The 22,028-nt window shown below is 32.3% G+C and overlaps 1 pseudogene; it reads right to left on the bottom strand.

Moving 5' to 3' along the window:
- Positions 1 to 225: 225 nt before the first annotated feature.
- The window catches only part of LOC124975620 (cyclin-dependent kinase 17-like), a 30,152-nt pseudogene continuing 8,349 nt past the window's right edge, over positions 226 to 22,028 (bottom strand).

Genomic DNA, 22,028 nt, shown 5'->3' with positions numbered 1-22,028 from the left:
ACCTACTGACTCTAATGGTGGAGAATACCTTAAAAATGACTGTACAGAAAAGCATCATACCATGACAAATATAAATACAATGTACTATAGGTCTAAAATAAAGACTCCAATGTGAAGAGGACAGTGTAGACAAATGGAGATTCCAAGTCCACCAAAAGAAAAAAAAATGCCTCCAGATCTGAGCCCTTGATTAGTAAGAAAAGCTGAGGTCTGGACTTGACCATGTTAACAGACAGCATGCTGTCTTCTGTTCTTCCCATGTCCTAAAATACAAAGTCATCTTATGAGGCAGTTCAAGGTTCAGTTTTATCCCACATACAGTATTTAATGACTCCAGGAAGCTACTGTTCCCACCAACAAAGCTCATATTCCACAGTAAGAGTGATCAGCACCATCTTACATGACCCTTTTGGTGATGGGGTCAGTCTTCAGCTTCTATGCTTCAAAGTGATGACCCTGGTGACTAGGGAACACAAGATGTGTCTTCTGCCTCAGGTATCAGGGATGGCATATGCAGTGATCAAGCCAGGTCACTTGTAAAAGATCTTGTGCCATCTGCAACCTTCAGGATCCCTCATGTAACTGAGTCAGATTTCTTTCTCAAAGATTCCTGAACTTCCCACATCATACAGAAAGGTGATTACATGCAATGCTAAACACAAACAGTTGTGGAATGCACTGTATATTGCAATTTTATATAATTTTTATTTGTTCCTGGACCTTTATTTTATTTATTGATATGTGGTGCTGAGAATTGAACCCAGTGCCTCACACATGCTAGGCAAGTATTCTACTACTGAGCCACAACCACAGCCCTGTACAGTGACATTGAAATCAATAATGTTACTCATCAATTTATAAACTAAAAGCTTGGTTCCACACAAAAATTCATGATCAACATGTAAAACGGTTTATGACACACACACCTGTCTCTGGGTGAGAAGAATTTCAAAACCCCATTTCCTTTTGCAACAGAATCTCTTTCAAACCGAATACTGACATGCCTAAAATGCACAGACAAAGGCCTTAGGTGAAGGTCAATATTATTACAAACATATACAATCCAACTATAGAATAGCATTTAAAAAGTATATAGTGATCCAACATAAACATACTGTACTTACAAGTCTATATAGCCCTGCTCAAAAATTTGTCCTTTTTTGTCCATTTTCAGGAGAAAACTAAAGGAAGTAATCCCTTTTCAGAACCCTTCCACAAACTTTGCTTTAAAGCACCATGCAAGTAGGTTTCTCTGAGAAACAAACAAACAAAAAAACAAACAAACAAAAAAACATGCTATTTGTTCCAGAACTTACTGGTTTGGGAGACCTCATCAAATGCATTACCAGGTTCTTATTCTCTCTGTCCTTTATTGCTATCTCATGATGGCATAGAGGTATCAGGTTCTCAAACTACCTTCAGATTTTAGTGAAGAACATGGAACAGATTAGTGCTACTACCTTAAACTGAAATTTGGTATTAATGCAATATCAACTTTAAAAAAAAAAAGAAACACCTGTATTTCAATTCTCATTTCCAATCTCTGTCATAAAGTAGTCTTATGTTAAAAAATATCCTGTAAATGCTGAGTAAAAAGTCTAAAGGATTACTTATTCAATTTACTTGTTGCTGATTGCTATATAAATTTCAATGAATCACTATCCTCTAGTCAATGAGAATGGGAAATAAATAAAAGCTTTCCATAGCTCAGTTCCCAAATTTTCTCCTAATCCCTCACTTACCTTACTACATTTTAAAGTAAAACACTGGGCTAATTTTTGAAACAGAATGTCAGAAGTAAAACTGAAGAGTTACCTCCCACATGGGAAATGTATTATTTTAGTGGCTCTGATAATACACTGATCCCTGTCATAGGGATGGTAAAGTCAGAGTGATCACCAGAAAGAAAAATTATGTGTATATATTAAGGTAAGGTTCTTCCACAAGGAAGCTATCTTATGTTTCAACTGTGTCTCATTAATCTTTATAGAATTCCACTCTTAACAACTGAATTGAAGCTGTATTACACCCACAGATGCCATCACAGATTGTATATTTCAAATTAAATGCAGTAAGATTGATGACTCATACTTAAATATTATTGGTTTCTGAGTTTGTTAGAGAAGTGGCTATATATATATATTAAAAATATACAGAATGAAAAATTATTTCTGATTTGAAAAACTAGAGTGGGGTTCCTTCCTTTAAGAAATTTTGATCTACTTTTGAAAATGACCAATGTTTCATATATAAAATCAGCAACCCTCTCTTTCTAAAGCTCTAATCCATCTCATTCCCCAACACTAGAAAAATTAATACAAAGGGGGGAACTTTTCTATTTTCTTACTTTCTGGTAAAGCAGGTATTCTTGGGTCTAGATTTTGAAAGTATGCATGCTTCATGGCCTCTTCTGCTGAAATCATTTTCTTAGATTCAAACTGTAATAAATCAAAGAACTGCTTCATCAACTTTACTCAGTTACTATAAAAGTTGGACAAGAACAAATCAGTATTTAGAGCATTGTTTTAAAATCTTGGCTGTTTAATATGAGGACTATTTTAAGTACTGATTTAGAGTACTCCAGATACATTTGAATTTGAATTGTCATTGAAATTATATAGTAATAATTATATCTCAATTCCACATTTTCAAGTTAAGACTGGACCTTAAGTAAAACTTTAGATTCCTCTATTTTCTGAAGTGATGAAAAATTACAGTGTTCAACTTTTTCTTTTACTTTTCTTCATGAATCACCAAGGACTGGGGGCAATACACTCAGTGTCCTTATGGCAGATGTTCTTAGTAACCTATCAATCCCCACTGTCCCTTTTCCTTGTTAATTGACAGATGGATCATAAATCAGGACAGATTCTAAGTTTACATTAATTACAACAATCCTGCTCCCAACTTCCAGCCTCTCTTAAAATTAATGTGCTGGCCAATGAGACTTGGGAAGAAGCCTTTCAGGGGTTTCTACTTAAAGCCTTGCTTTCAAGATATAAGAGTAAATGTGGCTGGTACCATCCTTTACCTTCCACTTCTTCTCACTCTGAAGAAAATGTGAGTGGTATTTGGAGCTTGGCAACCTGAAAGGCATTAACTATAAGAAAAAAGAGAACAAAAGGGATTAAAAATTTGGAGAACATGGCCTCAATATAGTTGATAAATGCCAGCAGCTCTTCTTGGTCACAGTGAGAGATCCAGATCATTAAGGGAAACTATGTAATAAATGTAACATATTGTATTATGTATTATACATTTTATATATATGTATGCACATTTATATGTATGTTTAACTTAAGCATGTTCCTGAAATATTCTCAATATTAACATAAATAATCATTATCATTCTACATATGAGGAAACTGAGGCTTAATGACATTTAAGAATTACAAAATAAGATGTGACTTACCTGTAGAAATTTTAACAACTCAATTCCTTCAGAATCTAACATAGATATAACAATAATAAATGTAAAATTTTTCATCTTACCTGATAGAAAATTTTCAGCTAAAACTACTTCCTAAGTGTTTTTGTTTGCTAAATTTAAGTGCCCTAAAACAGATACTCTTGTTGAGTTCAAATAGACTCAAAACTATTTTAGTCTAAAGAGGCTTATCTTGTCATTGACTTAGGAAGAGACCATAAGTAACTTCAATTCAAATTTTCAATGTTCAAGAAAAATATTAAAGCTGTTGAATGTGAGTCTGCATTCTGTCTCAAAACCAAGTGAACTCCATAATAAGTAGAGCTTAATGACTACATCAATTTTCACAGTATTGAAATGAAAGCAAGTGCATAAAAGCATCATTTTTCTATCATATGAGTAAAAACACAGAAAAGGGACCCCAAAATATATTGGTGTGGTTCAAGATAAACACAGATACAAGCCATTCAATAAATTTTTATAGTAGTGGGTACTACAAGGTACTAAACTCAATTTAAATGTGCTTAACTTTATGCAACCTCATTAATCAAGACCACCAAGCCAATAGTTAATAAAGAAATTATCATAACCAGGAAGAGTGGCGGTAGGAATTATTTTAATGGGATTATCTATGGTTGAGAAATCAGAGGTTCTATCTTTCACTGTCTTTCACTGATTAAGTACCATTGCAAGTAGAGAAGTATTCTCCCCTGAGTTTTCTAAGTGGGTCCAGGGGATCCTGCAAACCTAGATATTCTCCAGACTCTTACAGTCTTCAGCATTTTGCCATTCTGGCACATATCCAAAGTACCCTAGGCAGTGACAAGCTTGGAGCTAAGTTCATGCACAATCTGCTTCACAGGCCTTCACCCTTCTACACTGAACATTACCATAGGCAATGGGCAATGGTATATATAGGTTTATATATAAAATATAGGAAAATAGGAATTATACTACTTTGGAGAGACCAGAAAAGGTTAGCATACATGATGATTCTTCCTAAGAATTTCTACCTGAGACTATAAGGTTTTATACTAACAATAAGAAAATCAGTACATACAAATATTTACCAGAAATATTTTGCTATTACTTCCCTTGTTTGAGAAGAAATGGAAGTACAAGAAATATGTTATGTTGTAAGCAATGTGAATTTTTTAATTAAAATAGACAATGTCCTTAATTTGATACTATAGTGACTTAAAAATTTTAATGGAAAATAAAGTCAAGGGGTTATTCTATGTTACTGCAAATATAATGCATTCCACAAGTTAAAACATTCAGAACAATTTTACTGGGAGTTTTGGACTGATCTGGGTGTAGCTGTGAGAAGAAACTGCAACAGAACTGCTGACATTCAGGACATTACATTTTGCTGTGGACTCACAGTTTTTATTCTTCAAGAACACATTATGTCAGTAACGCTGAACAAAATACATATGGGTCATCTGATGTAAGCATCAAAGTCAAAATTTTACTTACAACATTTAGGTGTTTTGTGAGTAAATAGAGAACAATTCTGTAGAAAGCAAGACAAAATTGTATCATGATCTTTGTGGTACCAAATAAGGCATTCTTTCTGGGAAAAGGAACTACCTAGATAAACTCTGGAATTATAATACATAAGTTCTACACTCATTTTATTTACAACTCAAGCTACTTTATACTTTACTAATTTCTCCTTACTGAATTATATAATTAATATGACAAAGGAAGGGGATAATTTAATTAAATTAGGTTCAAAAATATTTAAGAATTGTATGTATTATGATGTGGATGGAACTTTTATTGTGACAAATACTTGAAAAAATTAAAAAGAATCATATAATTTCTCTCCTTTTCATTTAAAAAAAGTACCTGGGTGCATGGCTAATTAGAGGCTGTGGTTTATATTTTGGAAAGTTATAGTTCTTGAATATTGTGAAACATAAAAATCATTTTGCCACTTTGCCACACAAAAGGAAAGTCAAAAGCTCTCTCAGTCTTTGATTTGTGTTTTGGATATAATGTTAAATTGTGTTGACTAATGTTCATATAGGCTCAGGAAAACAATATATGTAAGCTTAAAATTATATTTAAGGAACTCAAAGATCAAAATCAGAATTAAAACACTTATGATTTGTGAGTGGCCACGCCTTACCTCAGATACAGCTCTGCATCCCAACTTACTGCATGTTACAGTGGCTCCAAAATAAGCCAGACTTCAGCTTCTTTAAAGTTATGGTCAAAATATTGGTTCTTGCTGTGGAATCACTGTGATCTCAAATAGGGGATATAATATAGAGCCAAAATTCTCATCCAAATTTCAAGATAGCTCTTGCACAAACTGAATGTTTTACTGCTGATGATTCCATTTTGTATTTCCTTGTAATCTCTATTGCCTGATTAATCTTTTGCAGAAGTACTGCTTCAAGAGCAAACACCATAAATTAAATTGAAATTGTACAGAACAGATAATGTAGACCCCAATTAGATCAAAGGGATAAATAACTGTAAGTCATAGACATTGAAATTAAAACCCAGTACTCTTACTTTATGACTGGTGAGACTGGCTTGCTGGATGGTTAATATCAAACTTAGAGATTGAGATTAAATACAGAGGCCAAGAAAAGCCAATATTTGGGTCTTGCCCTCAGTCAGCCTGAACCCAGGGAACAAGAGGACTTTTCTAAGGAGCTTTGAAACTCCAGGTCACATGACATCCTGATCAGGAATATTGATGAGGACACTAGAGGATGAAAAGCCAATCAGTGTACCTGCCACCATGGAGGGTCAAGAAAAAAGGGAGACATCCCTGGTGCTTTCAAGGGAAGCCACCTCATTGAGGAGACCGTGCCTAATGGACAGCACTAAAGTTAAGGCTCTCAAGTTCTCTATGATTGACCCCTGTGGGAACTCAGCTGAATCTTTAACAGAGAGGAACAGTTCACTTTAAACAGCTTGATCTTAGACACCTAGCAAAACAGTTAAAAACAAAATATAGCCATTCTTGGGCATTTAAAGGAAATAATTGTTCAATGTAACTTAAGATATATACTTGCGCTAGCCCACTAGAATAAAGACTAAATGCTACAAAAGAGAGATTCTTAGGCAAATGTGCCTGATAACTATAAACAGAAACTGCCAGACTCAGAAGTTTTTAGTCAGTTTAAGGCCTACAGACACAGGTAGGCTTAATCTATGTTTGCTAGTAAGAGAAATATATAGATCTCTACTAAATGTTTTGTTTACATTCCTGATAACCTGGACAATATTAAAGTTCCCAAATAAAGATCTTGTCCTCTCCAGCCTTTGCTAGGCCTTGTTATGGGAACAACTTCTCAGTTCTTCGACCCCCTGGTGAGGATATTCATTGACATGTTCCAGATTCTGCAATATTTATCTTGTACTAATCTCATTTTAGTACTCATGTCTTTTTGTTCTTCTCTCACAGAAGCACCCACCTCCAGATGACTTTACAACCTACTCTTGCCCAACCAGAGTTCTACTACAGACCCTTCAATTGACTCAGTTTCTAAAAGTGAACTCCAACTCCTTGCCCCTCGCTGCCCCCTTTCAGCTTGAAGCAGCCCAAGTGGTCATCACCCCATTTCCCTACAGCAGTAAAGGAGTTTCTAAAATTAGAGGGGGGAATGAAGCCAGAATTGGGGACAGGCAGTTAGTGTAGAAATACAGGATCAGTCAAATCGAGGAAATGAAGTCCATGAAAGTCATCTGCTTCTGGAAATCTGGAAGGTGAAGACTGCCCCTGGGAGAATGAACTTTTTACATCTCACCTGCAAAACTAGGCCTAATCACATAGGCAAGAAGGAGAGATAAGGGGGAAAGAACTGTAGGAAAAAAAAGGGACCTTAACCTGTAAAGGATATAAAGTGCACTTGCTTCTTGGGACATTATAACATGAGCTGTGGTCTCCTACTCCCTTCAGGGAGAGGTCTATGTTATCACCTTTAAATAGAACGTGCTTAATATGCTGAATCCTACTACAATGTTAGGATTAGCCTGTATACTCTTCCTTATAATTCTTACAGATCTTAAATGTTTGTGGTCCAATTTCAACAAGAGACTCACGAGGGTTGAGGTCAATCAGGTCCTTCTAAAGGAATCCCTTGATCAAATTAATAAAAATGGGGGAAATGTTGTGGAGAAATCCTAGTTCTTAGGCCACAGCAGTTAATATCTCAAGTGTGTAAACTTACAGAGAGGAGCATTTCACTCTGACCACCTAGGAATGTAAACAACTGCCCCCAAATTTACCTAGTGCTACCAAGGGAACCTGTATAGGGGCCTGGTGGTCTGATTTCCTGTGGCACATTGTGATTGGGTTAAAAGTCTATAAAATGTGTGTTTTTTCTCCTGCAATAAATGAGTTTGCAGGTTGCTCGCCACAAGTCTTCTTTTACACAACTCCTGGGGCCTGGGTTTTGGCTCTATCAGCTTTTACCTATACCTGAGCTAGCCTGGCACACACCCCTACACTTGAATTCATCATTTGAAGAAACATCTGGCCAAGTTTCCTGAGATGGAGTTCCTGAATTTAAAAAAAATAAATATACATAGAAATTTATACATATTCATGTAAATTATCCTTATGCACATATATATAGTCATTACTAAGAAAGTGCCTTAGAGAACATTTTACATTTATTAGATATTTTATTTCAACTGAAATTAAAAGGATGGCAATTATAAATACTTATGGACTGAAAGGTGTAAGACAGGAAGAAGGATCAATAAATAAGGAGATTGTTGTGGTAATTTGGGAGATGATGGTGGCATGAGCTAAGGCATAAGGTAACTGGGATAAAGGAAAACAAATAATGCAACACTTTCTAATGCAGGAAGAAGAGATAATATGGAGATTCAGGGTGGTTTGTATGTGTTTGTAAAAGAAGAAAAATAGGGAGGCTCAATGTAGAGACACTATCATCTAGGAATTGTGTGAACTCACAGGAGTTTAAGACACAGTTCTTCTATTAAAATCTTACAATCTAGCAAATATTAAAAATTTGTGTAAAACCTAATTTTAAATATCAAAATATTATAAAGTAAAATGATATGATTAAAATGGAAAACTGTACAGTAGCTCCTCAAAAAGTTAAAAACAGAATTACTGTGTGATCCAGCAATTCCACTTCCAGACCTAGACCCAGAAGTGAAAGCACAATCTTTAACAGATATTTGTATGCTCACATTCATAGTAGCATTGTTTACAGAAGGTAAAATATAGAAGCAACTCCAATGCTCTTTGATAAATGAATCAATAAACAAACTGTGGCACTTATGTAAATGTCAGAAAAGAAAGTCCTCATGACACAATCTACAATGTGGACAAACCCTGAAGACATTATACTAAGGAAAATAATTGAAATTATTCAGTTCCAAAAACACTGTGTAATTCCATTCCTATGGGGTGCTCAGTAAATTTCAGGGAAGAAAGAACAGCAATTTTCAGGGACTGCAGAAAAGGGTGGAATAAGAATTTGTCTAATTGGTGAAGTTTCAGTTTTGCCAGACAGATAAAAGTTCTGAAGACAGAGATAGGTGGACAATGATGTGAACTTATTTAAGGTCTGAAAACTACACTTGAAACTCATTAAAATGGAAAATTTTATGTTATGCACATATTAGTAGAATTTTATAAAGAGAAAAATATGTTACACAAAACAAGATTTTATAAAATTGCTCAAGACAACAATAGAAGTATATGACTTAGTACATAAATACAGAAAATAAATGCAACTGCCAGTCAGAGGAAGCAATTGCACCCAGAGGCTAGGTTGTATTCAGGAGATGATTTATGAAAAGTTGTGTTTTGAAGGTTATGAGACACAGGCCCCAGATAGAGCAACAGAGCAGGTAATTGGTATAGGTGATCTGATAAAAACACATAAAGCCAATATGGGAAAACCCAAGTTTTTCTGAAGTACATTTAGCTAAAAGGGGATATTTGCATTGAGAAATAGTTTGAAAATGTTGGAAAAAGTAGTTTACAGATATTTTATGGAAATATCTAAGTACTCTTTTAAGAAATGCACATTATAGCTTAATGAGTGCACTGGCCATAAAGGTATTTAAATAGGGGAATATCAAGATCAAGGTGATGTGTGAGAAAGATGGTTACAGTATTTTGATTATGCTTTTATAACAACTTAAAACTACTAGATTCTGATGTATATTAAATAATGATAAAATAATTTTTCTTTCAATTAATGTGTCAATAGTTTTCTGAATTTTTTTATGTGTTAATTTGGCTTTAACATTATGTACAGAAAATTAGAATAGTTATTTTTAAATATTCCCATTCACTTAAAGGTGGAATCTAAAGCACAGATCAGTGATTTGGATAATGAAATTGATATTTAAACATAGATAATCTTGACACCATGCCAGAACTCTTTTTCATTGCTTATGCTGTGACTTTTTAAAATAACAACTCTTTTAAGATCACTATTAGTATGCCTTGTGTTATTAGCTACATGATTGCAAAATTATAAAGAAACTAATTTTGAATCTGTATATATTTACCACTTGTCAATCTGTATTGAGTACTCTGCAGGACCAAGAAGCACATCAGGTGGTCGATTCCATATGTATGACAACATCACTTGAGTAGGTCTTGTGGGAACTGACATGGATCTGGCTAGTCCTCAATAGGGAAAAGAAAACAAAGAATTAAATATACTGAAATCCATTAAGATTATAGAGAATTTCTTAGTTCCCTATCCTCACCATGACTCTATTCACAGGGATACTGAGATGGCTACTCCATGGCTTCTTGAAGCTTCAACAAAATTAGTTTTATGAATTCTGCTGAGTCCATGTGGTCTTAGGCAAGCATATCATTATGTAATTAAACTAAATACTATAATTCTGAGACCACAAATTTTTACTTACTTTTATGTGCTAAATGTACCTGGCATAAGTTGTAGATGTTTAGTTTGTCTTAATATAAGTTAAAGATGTTTTCCTTTTGTTCAAAGTCATAGTGCCAAAATTATTTTCTAGCTGAAATTAAATAATCCAAAATAGGTCAATGACAGTGAGATACACAACTTTTCTTGCCACAGTTATGAGTTTTTATCCCCTTTAACCTAATTCTAACATTCACTTGCTTATACCATTTTTTTATTAAAAATCCTGAAGTCATGAGTCTACAATCCAGTTGAGTTTTACTGACAATTTTCTTGCAGAAATCAATTCAGAAAATGTTTCCATGGAATAGAAATTACAATGTATTCTGTACTCTTCTTGTTACATGGTAAGTTTAGAATAAGAGAGACATCATTGGTTTGAGTATTACTAATTGCTGTAAATGATGCAAAACATTTGCCATTCCTTTGTCAATTTAATATGGAATACACTAATTATCCAGAAATGAAGACTAGAGTTCCCAATTTTATCTGTCATTAAAACTACAGTTATTATCATCTCTAAGCCTCTAAATCCTGATCACTTAAAGAAGGAGCAATTTTGAAAGGTAGATTAAGAAAATAAAATTAATTTTACCATATATTTTATTTCAAACAAGAGAATTTTTTAGGCTGAAATTACTATTACATATAACTTCATATGACACATAATTTTATATATCTGATTACAATATTAAAAATATCAAAAAATTTAAATCAATACTTCATTACATTGGAATAAAATTACATAAGCAATACCAGAAAGTTAAATCATGGCTAAAGGTAACTGGAACAATGCTGATTCCATTTTATTTATTATCAATTTTACTATTAATCTCCCAACTTTGAGAAATAAGTTCAATAAATTATTTTCTTTAATTTTTGATAATTAATAAGATAGAAGGTAGCTGTCTGATTTATCTTTCAGATGCTAAAACTGAGTTATAAGGAAGTAAAGGACAGAGCTATAAATTTGCTTATCCTGTAGGTTTGCAAGTTGCCAGTTGTACTTCCCCCATCACTTTACTCTCCTGCTCCTGAGAAGATCATGAACTAGCATGATTGTCCAAATAGGTTTCCAGTCTACCATCAGAATTTTGGTATTGTATGAAATGAAATAAACAATCTCTCAAACTCAACTAAATGTCACATGATTCTTCACAAACCAATTTTATCATTAATGAAAATGGCTATATTGTAATTCCTAGACTTCTGAGTGTCACTGGTCATGAGAAAAGGGCAGAATTTTCAGAAGGCACAAGAACAATTTACAGTATAAAGACTCAAATTCAATTGACCCTCACTTACTTGAAGCCTCAAGTGTATTTACTTTGCCATAAAATAAATAAATAACAAAAGCAACAAAGTTGATTGTATTATCTCATGGAAAAATCAGAATTTCTTTTCTCTCTCTTTTGTTTCTTTCTTTTCTTCATCTATTTTGTGGGGTGTGTGGAGAGAGAAGCTTACTTACCTTGGCGTAAATCTCGGTGGAACCTCCAAATCTGATACCGCCGTTTACCGGTGACGAGTTCTGCTCCTTCTAATGTTGAAGATTGAACACTAGAGAAGCACGACAAGGCAAGCATATTAAGCAGGTTTATTTAAAGGGAATAATACAGACTTCTCCCAGCAGGGAGAAGGGGGGCCATGGCTGATGTTCCAAAAGTCCCAAGAAGTGAGCACACCCTACATCTTTTATAGGTTTAAGTCTCTTTTGTTCTCCAGTTTTCTTCCCACCTTATCTCTCTCTCCTTCCTGCCTACGTGACTAGGCCTGGTTTTGCATTACTGAGAAACCATGGGCAGGGGGAAGGCCAAGGTGATTCAGGCAGGTAAGGGCCCAGGGGGCATTAATTAGCATCTCCTTGCTTGCAGTCCTTGATAAGGCAGGTAAATTTGGTAATCAATGGGCTCCGGAGGTCCTTGACATTCCATTCTTCCAGGGGCAGTCTCCAACTTCCAAAGGCAGATGGCTTCATGGCTTCATTTCCTCAAATTGACCCGATTCCCTATTTCTACACTAACTACCTGTCCTTAATTCTAGCTTCAATTATACTGTTAAATCAAAAAAAGTTTTACCCAGGTTTCCAAACTTTTCAAAATTTTTGCACATTAATTGTTTAAAAAGGAAATAAAGATTCCCTATCAACTGTCTATTATTTACCTTCCTGCTATTTATTATTTATTACTTGTATCTTTTTTATTTCTTACTGTTTATTTATTACGTTTTACTTATTATTTTCTTGCACCTTATTACTGTGGAAGATAGAATGTTTCCAAATTAGTAGCATTAAAGATAGTGACAAGTTCAAGAAAAAACACACATTTTAAGAATTTCTTATGCTTCAATTAAATGTTTTTATTTCTAAAGTTATTTTTCAGAAATTTTAACTCATGTAATTTCCCATTACAGTACAGATAGGAGACGGCTAGTAGGCTAAACAAAGAGATGCCTGTTATGTTACCAAGAAAACAAAATATTTTGTTTCAATAAAAGATTTTAAGCCTATTAAAAATACACATTTCCTCTCAAACTGATACTTTCAAGAATTGAAAGTTTCATTTCCTCCTAATTTTGTTACCTTTTCAGAGCAAGATACAATTTTTTAGGAAATCATGTTCAAAATTTTGTATTGTTGGGAAAACCATAAACTTAGATTTTAAAAATATCTTATTTTTAAAATAATAATTTACTTACCTTTCCAAACTTTTCCAATTTTATGTAGGTTTCCATTTTCCAAAGGCCAATTTCTGACTGCAAGTAAAACTATGATAAATTGAGTATTTGTTCTTAAAATTTCATCTCTTCCTCAACTTTTGAAACTCTCAAATTCTACAGTGTTTATGAATAGAAACTGTTGGTTACAGTCAAATTGTTGAACATCTATCAAGCTTCAAAATATACTTGATGTTGGAATAATGAACAGATCAAAAGAATCAGTATTCATGATTGAAATAGTCAACCTACCTTATGTATGGATTGGATAATGGTCTGCAGTGAATGCCTTGTTTTATTATGAGAACCCAAAATTTAAACAACCAAAGACTTAGATTTAAGATACTAAAGAATCTTGTAAAAATTACTATTTGATTTTCCTTTTAACTATATCACAAAATAATTTTCTGACCGATCTTTGAATTCCTATGAAGACTTGAAACCAAAAGATTCTATTTGTTTCAGGTTTTCCAATCAAAATACAATTAAAAATAAAATCAATTTACATTATACTGCAGATTAGGAAACATGTAAACACAAAACCAGTAATGTAAGTCTCATTTTTCCCTCTTAAATGCTTTAAAAGTAAGTTCTCGAACCCTTTGTTTTAAACCTTAAACTCACTGCTTATTTTGTATTCAGTCAATAAATGGGTAGGTGGAATATATCAAAATATGTCACAGAAATCCAATATATTCAATGTGTATTTTAAAAGAAAATTTAAAAATGTAAGCAACCTTAATACCAAGGATTTGAAAAAAAAAATACAAACAGGTGGAAAATAGGAACTGAAAGCACAAAATTTAAAAAAAAATAGTAAAAGAAGACAAGAATAAGAATTTTCTTAAAAATGTTTTCTAGAATTTCTTTGCAATAGTGGAAAATAAAATAATAATCTAAAAAAGATTCACTTCTTGCATAGATGATGCTAATGTCCTTAAATAGTTAGTTAAAGGAAATAATGCATAACTTCAGTTTCATATGTATATAAATCATATTAAATTATTAAAATACTGCATTGTACTCCAATCCTAGAGAAACAAATATGCAATTTTTCTGAAGCTGTCAAATAAAATAAAACTGATACTTAGTGATCAGACTTGGCATCACTTACCACTTTAGACAAAACAATAAACTTTCCAAATTTGAATGGTCAAAAGTAGAAGAAGTAGCACAAGGAATTGTTTTTATCCTTTTGTTACAATGACATACACCAAGTTAAAATGTTGTAGAAAATTGCAGGTCTAACTAAGAAGTGCTCAATTCAATTTTGATAAACTAAAACTCTAATCATAGGTAGTATATTACTACATGATTGAAGAAGTGTTTTCTTACCTTTTTTCTTTATGTATATAATTTTTTTCATGAAAAACATTAAATTGGGGAAATGAAGTTTTAGAACCATCATATAATACCTACCCAGGTACTCTCTTGTATGTAACTAATTATTTAGTACGATCTTGCTTTCTACTACCAAAAGCTGGGGAGAATAATGAAGCAAAACTACAAGATACAACACTTTCCAGAAACAAATGAAGATTTTTTACTTCATTATGGATAATGAGGACAACAACCCACTCTCTGGTACATGACAATCTGATTCCAATAATTTCTCACTTTAGATAAAGTGAGATTTACAAGTTTAACAAAACCAAGATAAAATGATATTGTTTTCTTATCCCTATCTGTGGAATTCAGATGTTTTAATTTACAAACATGGAACTACTGCACTTCCAACTTCAATTTTAAGTTTTGGGTCTTCTTTTACTGAGAGAAAACAACATGTTTTGAAAACATACAAAAATCAGTATAAACAAAACAATGAATATCCATAAAAATATATATAAATTCATTGTCTATAACAATGAGAGTACATGAAAAGACATGACTGTGACCTAGAAACCTTTTCTTCTCAGTAGTAGGGAAATTTTCTTACTCATTTGTGTATGTTAAGTTAATATGAGAATGCCCTTAACATGAAGTACACAATGGTCTAGTGGTGATTATGACAAAAACAATGGAGTTTGATTACATAAGTGTACTGACCATAAATTAATCATTTTAAAGGTGAAAAGTTATTATACAGTGTAAGGAATGACTTGTAAAGGATACATGAAAAACTTAAGATTACAAAGAAACACTCTTCAGAGAATAGAACTTAATGCCTTTAGAATATGCTAAAAATCTGTTTTTTTTTTTTTAAGAGTAACAGGTTGAGTATAATTAACTGTGTATTTCAACTAATGGAGGGGATTGTGAATGTTCCCAACACAAAGAAATAATGAAAAATTAAGGTGATATATATGCTACATATATACATCTGTTCAGCAAACATATATACATGTATTGAAATGTCATTATATACAATAAATATATAAAATTATTTGCCAATCAAGAATAAAATTAAATATAAAGAAAAAATTAATTTAATTATCATACTGTAATTATGAAGTCAAATTTGAATAATCAGTCTCTAATATAAACAGCATCATTGAATTCCACCCATGCAAAAAAGTGGAGAATTCAAACAAAAGACAGTTACATTAGTGAACTATCAGCTCCTAATGCAAAGAGTAAAGTATACTGCAATACCCATTTTAATAATTTCCAACCTTAAGGATTTAATGATCACACCTGAATAGTAATTACTATAATTAATGAAATTTTAAATGAAATTTTTTGAAAAATTTGCTTGCATTTGTATCTGTTGAACACAAGATTAACAATAGATATAATCACTAGCTTATTCACATGCTTTCCAGTGAAAATTATTCAGAGAACAGAAGACAAAACTCATTTATTTAACATTTACAAAGCACAATGTTAGGTGCTGAGCATTTAGTGAAGACAGACAGACATGATCCCGCTTTCAAGAGTTCAAAATCTAGAATGAGTTGCACCTTATTTTGAATATTTTAAAACTTTAAAAGTTGCATAGAAACAGAAATAATAACTAAAAAGTACAAAGAACTTTATATTTTAATATAATATAAAGCTTCCTTAATTCTGCTTTCCAGACAAAAGGTGATCATTTTTCTGATATTTCATTGTTCTAAGAAAATACTTCACTTTTTCACAGCCTAAGCAAATTCCTATTCAGAGAGCTCTTACAGCAAAAGCACATGAACACTAAAAATATACATACATAAGATAAATTACAACTTGTAATATTTCCTCTTATAATTCAGTGTAATTTGTAAGCAATAGCAACTGTAACAAGAGAGTTCTACCTGACTTTGTTTCCAGCAACATAATTCATGCATCACGGTCATCAAACTGTATTAATAAGCTGGAGATGCATTTCCAGTTTAGCTTTAGAACAAGTGAATAATATGCTGATGTTCTACACATGACATGTTAAAGGAGAGTACATAATGAAAAACACTGTGAACAGCAGGAGGTTGCTTCAAACACCCCTTTCCCTCCCTGTGAGAATTACTGAATTGCTCTATTTAACAACAATGGGTTTTGCTCCTTGACATGTGGGGACAGAAAAGAGACTGAAAACCTCAATTCTACTGGCCTTTTTTTTTTTTTTTACAAAAATTATCAGCATAGGAAAGGAATCCACACAGTGCGAAGAAATAAGCACTTCTAATGTACTTAATGTCATATTTTAACATAATGACACAAATGTTCATCTATAGATTTTCATACTATTGATGTTACACTTAAAAGTCTCATAAAACTTGTACTGGGTATGCCATTATTGGAAATGCAACAAAATGCAGATGAATTATCACTATCAGCATATAAGATTTCCCATTAGTTTAATATTTAACTGTGTTAAGAGAATACTTCATTTATTATCAATATGTATAAAAGTACTGCCTAGCACTTCCCAATACAGTAAACAGTATCATTAATATGAGATATGAATACTAAAGGTAACATGATATCCTGCATGGGATTCTGGGACAAAAATGGTTGGTAGTAAAAAACTAGTAAAATTTGAATAAAATGTGGAGTTTAATAGAGTAATGTACCAATATTGGTTCCCTAGTTGTACAAAATATATTAAAGTAACATTCTACTACTAATAATAATTGGGTATATGGTATTTACTTTGTAATTTATCTGCTAATCTAAAATTAAAACAGTTTATTTAAATAGAAAGTCAATGGGAAAGATGAAGTTAAGAAAGGGAGACTGAATATAAAAGACTTATAGGTATAACAGATATTCCGATAACCCTGAGAAATTGAGATTGGACAAAAGGATAACATGATTGAAAAGAAGAGAGTAAGTGTAGACAGATTTTCATGATTGTTATTCAGAAAATGGGTGAGTTTCAGCTTTACAGCATTTGTTTTGTTATTTAGAAGAGATTGGCTCTTTGCTTACAGTAATACAGTGCATTATGCAAAACTGAGGGTCCACTTGAGGTTAATGGCCTTAGATTTATAGATTCCATCAGCCTTCCTTGTCACTCCCTCCACCAAAAATGAATTCTAGGATTCATTTTCTTAATTCCCATCTAAGATGAGGGGTATGCTATCCATGGAAACTTGAACTCTTAATACAATTGAAGAATATTTGTTTTTACCCAAATGCTTTCCATCCATTCCTAACCTCACCCTTGTTCTTCAAACATAAAGTCTAAGATTCAGATTTCTGTATTGAAGAATAGACCTCACTGAGGAAAAAAAAATCTAATTTAGATACATAATGAATGCAGCATCTATGTAAACTTGAATTCTAAGTGTTATGACAAATAATTTTCTTTTCCCACCTCTTCTTCACTATCCCATTTATTTGCCTACTTCCCACCTTCAAATATAAACACAAGGTAAATATTTTTCATTTTGAAGAATAAATTTTGAATATATATTAAAAACAGTCTGTTTAGTAATATAAATGATAACAAAAGGGATGCATGGATAGAAAGTAAAATATAGCTGGCATGATTAATCTGAAACTTATAAACCATTTCAAAATCAAAAAGCATGGGAAATGGATAGTAACAGACAACCATAATAAAAAACCTAATTACTAAGCGTTCACAACAGTGTTTCATGTAGACTGCAAGAGACAACTCTTTTTAAATGACAGTTTTGAGAACTGCATTGTAAGGGTTGGGGACAGAGCACATTGATAGAGCACTTACTTGTTATGCTGGAGACCATGGGTTTGATAATCCCTGCAAAAGCTATCACATGGTATTAAATCATTTTCCCTCCCAATCAGAACAAACAAAATTCAGAATTAATCTAAGTACAAACCTTTTATAAAAATTGATAACCAAAGAAAACTTTTGACCAGAAAATTAAGTGACAAAATATATTTTAAAATGTTTTAATCAGTGATGTGCATAATTATGATAATCACTGACATGTACCAAAATCAAGTTGGTTACACTTCGTCAATGTGCTCAGAGTGTATACAGAATAAAGTAATCATACAATTTAGAATATCTAATTAAAACAGAAGCTTTTGTGAATAAAAATATCCCATGATATAATATATGGAAAGGAGAGAAACACCTGTGAGAATCTCAGAAGTCATCATCAATTGTTCCTCCCTCAGACACAAAGTTCAACTGGGTACCTGGTCCTGTCTATTTTCTCTTAGCATGACCTCAAGGGTCTGTTTTCTACTATTTCCATATGATGGCCACACCATACCTAATTTGGAATAAATTCCTAATTCATCTACGTGCCTCTTGTCTATCTCTCCCTATAGTTCATTGTGTCTAATTCTCCTAAAGCTATTATTTGAAAGAAAAATGTGATCATGTCAGCCCTTGTTTAAATAAACACTTTATATTACATGGGATGTATACTCCTTGAATGGATTGTCTCATGCTTTTTATAATCTTGTCCATTCTATCTTTTCAAATCCTATTTTTAAAATAAATTATTGCATTTCGACCCTTCTTATCTGTTACAATTTCCCTAACATAACATACACATTCCTATCTCTGAGTTTATTGCATGAAATTTCCTCTGCTTAGAATGTTCTTTGTTCATAGAATCATTTTCAAATTGACAAATTCCTGCCCATCTTTCAAGGACCATTTCAAGTGCTTCCATCTCTGAAGACCTATGACTTACAGACCACTTACTTTTTGCCCATTTTATTCATTACAACACTTTATATGTATCCCTAGTAGAGGACTCTAGTCATTCAAAAGGTATAGTGTGCAATCACCTGAACTTATGTCAAAGATCAAAGTGCACCAGAAAAAGTTGTCCTTTCAATAAAAGTGCTGGAAGAATTTCTACATTCTAAAAGATGTTCGTAAGACATAAAACTGAAAAAGTTCCTTTATGTAGAATGTAAAGAATTCCTATAAATCAGTAAGAAAAAAGTGCAAAAACCAGTAGGAAATAGACAATAGACTTGGGCAATTAATCTACAAAATAGGATACCTAAATGGCCAACAACAAACATATTTAAAAGTGTTCAACTTAGACAATGAAATGCAAAATAAAATCACAATGAGACCACTATTTTACCAGAAAAGTTAAAATTTAAAAAGAAAAAGACAGCTTCAAAAATGGGCAAGAAGGGGGAGCTGAGTCAGTAGAGTGCTTGCCTTGTAAGCACAAGGCCCTGGGTTCAATCCCCAGCACTCAAAAAAAAAAAAAAAAACATAAAAATGGGCAAGAAGACCAATTAGAACTATCATACATTGATTTTGGAAGTATAAATTAGTACAACTACTGTGGAAAACTGTTTTATATTTTCTAGGAAGACTGAACATATATACATAATATGATACAGTAATTCCACTCCACTCCTAGGTATAAAATGTTACATATGTTAAGCAAAGAAACATTCACAGGAGTAGTTTTAGCACTGTCTGATAATAGTAAAAAACTGAATAGAAGCAAAATGACCATCAAATGTAATACACTAAAAACTACAATATGCTTATATAGTAAAACAGCATGCAACAAAAACAAATGAAATATCACTATAAGCAGTAATATAGACAAAACTCACAAACTTAACACAGCAAAATATACCAACCACAAAATGCATACTGTACACTTTCATACATATCAAGATACAAAGCATATAGTACATATGTGTTTGTACATACATACAAACTGTATAAATAATATATATCTCCATGTCTATGTAAATTATTGAAAGTATATTTCTATACTGCATTACACAAGTTTCAGTGGTTTAAATGAGAATAATCAGAAAAGAGTTATTAAGCATTTTAAAGGAAATTAATAATGTGTACTTATGAGAATAAGAAAGTTTCAGGTATTAAAACATTCTATAAAATAATATGGTCAAAATTTTATGATATATGAAGGTAAAAATAATCTTTGGTATAAAAGAGACAAGAATCATGGCAACAGGTGGGGGTATTAAGTGAAAAGAAAGGTAACAGAAGGGGCTTTCTGGGATTTATAAGATTTTATTCAATTGCATACTACTCATACAGGTATGTTAACACTGCAGGTACTCTTTGAGTTGTAGGTTGATGGTTTGGGTACTTCACTGGATAATCCATATATATAAACAAATGTTCATTGTACCTAGTATAGTATATCTAAGAAGATATTTGTGTAACATATTCTGCACATCTAGCATATATCAATAAAATTTACCAAAAATAAACTATAACATAGCTAAAACCCCATTCCAATATGCATGCATGTTAAGGGTTCCAATAAACTCCTAAGAATGGAAAATGATAAAACCTAGAAGGTTTACATAATATTAAGGGCTGGCATTTTAGCTGTTTGACAGAGCTTGCCTAGCTTATACAAATTTTGGGGTTCAATTCGCATAACTGCCAAAAAATTTACAAGGTTTACATTCGGATAATAGAAAAAGCAGATCTGAGGATGCAGGTAGGAGACCAAAAACTTACTAGAAAAGCTCTATGAGACCTCCAGCTCAATGGTTGATCAAATGGTGGACTGTTGATCTGCAACTTTTCCAGATATCCATCAGGTATTCTGATACCTGTAGGTAGGGATAATCATTTCTTTAAATCCTACAAAAAGATTTAAAAAATAATCAAAACAAAAAATGACAGTGTATTTGACTTTTGATTTATGTACTTTAGAGTAGTATTTTGTAGCAAAATTAGTTGAATTTAACCGCAGTTTAAAAGTTACCTACATTGATTATGTACAATATATTGAAGGCAAAATATTTACTGCTGTAAGCAAAGGCCTATGATGCACTTTTACAGAAATGATATGAGACAAATTAGACTCAATTTTTTTAGGATAATTCCATTAATAAATTTAATTTGGATTTACTTTTAAATTTTTACACCATACGATAGGAACAGGCATATAAAACATGTGATCAGTATAAATAATTAAACAAGAAGATATCATTATTTTAAATACAACATGTGAAAGAACATTAAAACATTTTCTTTTCACTGTTAATAGAAGTAAAAGTTGTTCTATTTTATTTAACTATAGAATGTGAGCTGAGACAAACTTCAAGGAGAAACTTGCCTCTATCATCACATCAAGAAATGTCAATTCTATAAAAAGAAATCCTTTTATAATAAAATCATGAAAAACTAAAGAGATAAGAAAGGAACTGTGTAAATATTTACTGAGAGATAAAAGACTTCAATACAGATATATACTATATTCCAAATGGTTAGACTAAGCAATGCAACAATAGTGGTTATCACCATATTAATTTTAATATTTTATAAAACCCAAATCAAATACCAAGATTATTTTTGCCAAAAATAATAAAATGCATAAAACATCTAGAATAATAAACAAAAAAAAATCTCCAAAAGTATTCTTGAATAAGAATACATGCTCTTCAACTTACCATGGGGTTATGTCCTGATAAATCAATTCTAAAATGAAAATACCTTTAAGTTAGAAATGCACTTAAATATGCCTAACTCACTGAATATCACAGTTTAGCAACACAGAACTCTGTAGAGTACTGTAGTTTAGTCCTGTGGCTTCATGGCTAACTGAGAGCTGTGATACTGCATCACAAAGTAGTATCATACTGCATATTGC

This window comes from Sciurus carolinensis, unplaced genomic scaffold, assembly GCF_902686445.1.
Source record: "Sciurus carolinensis unplaced genomic scaffold, mSciCar1.2, whole genome shotgun sequence".
NCBI classification, from domain to species: domain Eukaryota; kingdom Metazoa; phylum Chordata; class Mammalia; order Rodentia; family Sciuridae; genus Sciurus; species Sciurus carolinensis.
Note: the sequence above shows the minus strand (reverse complement) of the source record. Positions and strands in the feature narration are given on the sequence as shown.